Source organism: Apostichopus japonicus, chromosome 11 (genome assembly GCF_037975245.1).
Source record: "Apostichopus japonicus isolate 1M-3 chromosome 11, ASM3797524v1, whole genome shotgun sequence".
NCBI classification, from domain to species: domain Eukaryota; kingdom Metazoa; phylum Echinodermata; class Holothuroidea; order Aspidochirotida; family Stichopodidae; genus Apostichopus; species Apostichopus japonicus.
Window position 1 is genome coordinate 27739425 of NC_092571.1, and position 4694 is coordinate 27744118.

Consider the following 4694-nt stretch of genomic DNA (forward strand, 5'->3'; position numbering starts at 1 on the left):
GACGCTAAATTGATATCATTTTCTGTTTTGATTTCAGCAATAAAACCAACGGCTGTTCTTAGTAACTACGATTTCCAGTCGCAGCTAAGGAGTCCTACGCTACAAATGAAAATACTCTTAAAAATTAGAGGCTGCGAGCAAACCATCGGGGTCAAGTACTGGATAGGATACCGCCATCTCAATTACAGCAATGATCTTCTACAACGCAAAAAAAAACAGTTTAAAGGATATGCATACTTCGTGCTGCTGTTGTTTGTTTCTTTATAAATTGTTTGTAGAATTGGTGCAGACAGGATATTAAGCATTTTCTCTTGTGGTAATCAGTTTCAATACTAATAATTGTGAGGACAATAAAAACCAAGTTACGTCAAGTATATGCTTGTTGACGATTTTACGGATTCTTCTATAGTGTGATTTCGACCAGTAATCCCATAGTAACTTGCACGTCGATATGTTTACTAACTCACTAGTATTCTTTCACACACTTCTTCACGTATAAATGTAATTGTTTCGACATTTTTCATTGTCAATCCCTGTACAAAGAATAAGTTAACCTCAGACCATATCAAAATCATATTGACAATTATAAAATTGATATTTAAATGATGAAGTAAATATTATAAAGTAATTATTTTTAAATTATATTCACTTTGTATTTTTTAGGACATATATATTGTTCTTGAACGAAAATTGTTATTTATTTAAAAAAAAAGAAAGAAAACAGAACAACAAGAAAACAGTGATTTCGCTGTAAGAGCATATACCATACCAAACCATATACCATACCGTACCATAGACCATACCAAACCATAGACCATACCGTGCCATACTATTAGTCTACTTAGATATTGACCTTCTAGTTCACGTACAGGTTCTTCGATACAAGATGAGAGAAATTCAACACTTTCTAAAACACTTGACTGGTATTTTATTGCACTGCAGAACGAGTATATTAATCTAACACTATTAATAATTCTCACTGCAGCCTCTCCCTTTAAACTAGACAATCAGTCGTTTTGGTTTCCAGGACACTCGAAACTTTTCGCTGTATTGCTTACAGAAGTGTATAGTACTTATATATCTGAATTCTAAGTATTGATTGTTTTGTTTTGAAGCGTTAATCCCTACCTAGGTTTAGCGCTGATAAGAGATAAACTATATATATATCTATATCTATATATATCTTTGGTAAAGTTTTCCCATGACACAATTCTGGGTGAACGTAAATCAAAAGATAACAATTACTTTCTTAGTAGTGGTTACATCTTCTATTCTCGTAATTTTCTAGGAATATTGGAAATTAACTTGATAATTCGTGTACATCTGTGACGTCGCCTGTGACGTCGATGACAATATGGCAAGAATACGTGTTCAATGAATTAACTGTTTCAGTATTCAAGTCATACATGATCGCGATTTTACGAATACCAGTGAGAATAGGCGAAAATGAAACTAACATCCATTGGAGTCAAGCATTTTTCCTGAGAGAAATGGAATGTATGTCAGGCTTATTACACAACAGCTGAAATTTAGGTTTTTGAGATGAATTTGAACGAAGATTCGGTATACATACACAACCCTAGTAAAATATGATGCATTCCTTCCTTTATAAAAGAATCAATCTGCCTCTGGTCCATACCACTACCTAGAGTATTCGGGAGAAATGTGTTATTATGTGTCCTCCCAGCCCCAACCCCACACCCCTTCCCCATCATGCAAATCTTTGATATTCAGGAATATCATTAGCGTTGGACGGTCAGCGACTAAATCTAAGATGTTTTCTAAGTTGAAAGGGCGCCTTTTGAATGTTTCTCCGAATGCCGAGAAAAGCCTTGAACATGCACTGACTTCACATCTAAAGTATTCAGTGGTAAATATTATACAGATTGACTACGATCTACCTCGCAGGAAAGTAACCATGTCAATAGAACCATTTAACCATTTAACAATTTAAACCATTTAAACAATTTGAATCATTTGAACCATTAAACCATTTAAACAAAAAGATGGTTTGGTTGGGGCTCTTTCTCTTCATTATTCATTACACGTTATAAATAAGTACCATAACGCATTTTAGTTTGAGTTAAGATTTGAATACTTGGAAATCTATGATGTAGCTCTACAACTAAGCATAGAGATTACGGTATAGAGTTTCAACACGTTTACCTATACAAGTAATTTCTTACATCTATCTCGAACTAAGTTCTCCCAGGTACTTTTTTCACAATTACCCTCCAATCAACTGTGACGGATTCGCATTCTTTCAAAAACTTATAGAAACTCTCGGGAGTATAGACTCACTAGATGGAATAAAAGAAAAATTAAGCCGTCTGCTATCCAGTTTGAACCAAAATATGGGTCATTTGGAGACTGTTTCGGCAACGGTGACGTAAGCAAAGGTGATTCCTTGGAATGAAATGTGACACGGTTCGTTGTTTAATATAACGTAGAAAGAATCAAAAATGGCATTTTAACACGTTTTAAATTTTATATTCCAAATGCCAATGAATTTTGGAAACCTTGACGGGAAATGTGGGGGTAAAAATTGATGTGAGAAAAGGGAAGCTGATCCGTTGATAACGCTTTATTATCTACCAACCTACTGTATAATTCATCTGTCAAACATCCTTAACCGAAACTTCATCAATATGATTTTAAGTTTCAAAAAAAGTTTCCGACGAATTTTGATGACTCTCAAGAGTGATGGTCCTTTCGAAGGTAACATTTTGGCTTTATTCGATTCAAAGGCTGCCGAACTTAATGTAAAGCAACTTCCAAACAGATCCCGCAATTTTCACAATACATTTTATTGCCTTTTTAAAGTGTGTGAAGGGAGCATAGGCTCAACAAACAGTATCTTCGGTGCATCGAAGTCTTAACACGAGAATGCAGCATTTGGTTCAAACATGTTGCCGCGGCGGATTTTGAGATTGAAGATACATCAGGAACTAAGTAAACGAGTAAGATCTAAAATTGTTTGAGGATTTAATGGACGTTTAATATATTTCTATTTATTCTCGATTTTTTCTCAATTCGTAAACGCAACATATGCAGTGATGAAAAACAAAGCGAAAAATAGTTCAATGAAGCGATAGATATGAAGCTTACCTATCGTGGTTTTATGTATGCTAATGCAAAGCCTAGCTTAACAAAAAAACGGCAATATCTCGGTAGTATGTGATTTAAAACCAATTGAAAACATTCATACGTAATGCTAACCTGAATGATATCATTCATTTGAAATCATATGAAACATCAACGTTTTAAAGATTTTCTGCACAATTTGGGTAAGCCAAACGGTGGCGAATACATTACCAAGTTTTGTTGACGGTTAGCGGAACTAATAACGCATGGTTCAATTTAAGTGATGGATTGATCTTGTATAAGCAAAAAGTCCCGTGAGCTTGCAGAAAATAATTACTTGATTAATCATTTTTTAACAAAATGTTATTATGATCAGGGAATTCATATAATAATATCACCCATTTGATGAGTGATTACTCCAGTTTGTTCTAGCTATGTATAGTGTTACTAAATACGATTATGAGAGATTAATGTAAAACCAATGTGGATTTAACATTAACAAATTATATGCCATATATTTATAACCAAACTCAAGAAAGATATTTAACTAGAGAAATCTTCTGTTAGTGAAAAATAATTCTGGATTCTTCTGGTTTACAAAGTGATCGATCTCTTTATACGTTGTAGAGAGAAACTTCAATTTGTAGCACAGATTACAAATTAAACGGCTGTTATTGCCTTTGTAGATGTTAGTAAAAGGTAGTTACATCGATGTATTATTATAATGAGAAACATAATTTACGAATCTATCTCGTGATCGCAATCGACCCCCAGGGCTAAGATCCATGGCAGGAGTGGGATCGAGAAAATCTTTAACCAAAAGTCAAATTATGTTAATGCTCATTGGATATATCCCATTAGTAATGTCAATAAAAGAATAAAGTCAATTTATGTTTCATGTATGAGCCTAGACCCTATATTAGTCTGTGGTTCTGTTTATTTTTTTATATTTTGTTTCATTTATATTTCTTATGTTTTGCTGCTAGGTCAGTAAAGCATCAAAAATTTCACGAAGTGATCTGCAATCAGAAAATGGTTGGGGTCGGACCTCTGGCCTCTGCATATGAAAAAAAGGGGCTTGAAATTATCAATTTTCTTTCTTGTGTCGGTACCAAAGATAAATTGGGAATGTAAGGACATAGTAGCTATATTATCTGTTATGTAAATTACCATTTGGATTCTTGTCTATCAATGCATACACCCAGAATGATTAAGAGATGTACCCGAATAAAAAAAAAAATAGTTGAGAATCAAAATCACTTATACTAAGAGTGTGCAAATAACTGCTTACCTATAGTGAACTGAGAATATCCACACTGAGATCATTTGTATTTGTATAAGCTTTACTTTCGAAATACAATTATAACGAATATATTGTGTAATTGTTGTTATATTTGGCATAAATCACTGAATTTTGTCAAATGTCTTCAAACAGTGCTATGTTGCTCATATGAAATTTAGAGAAGATGTTTAGTTTGAGTTATCATAGTTAATGAATACAATTGATTAACATTAAAATTTAAGCCTGTACAGAGGGGCCGACGTCATCAACGATTTAGCTTAAGGGAACATACCAGAGCATATGTTAAAAGTCAATATCTTGAAAACCA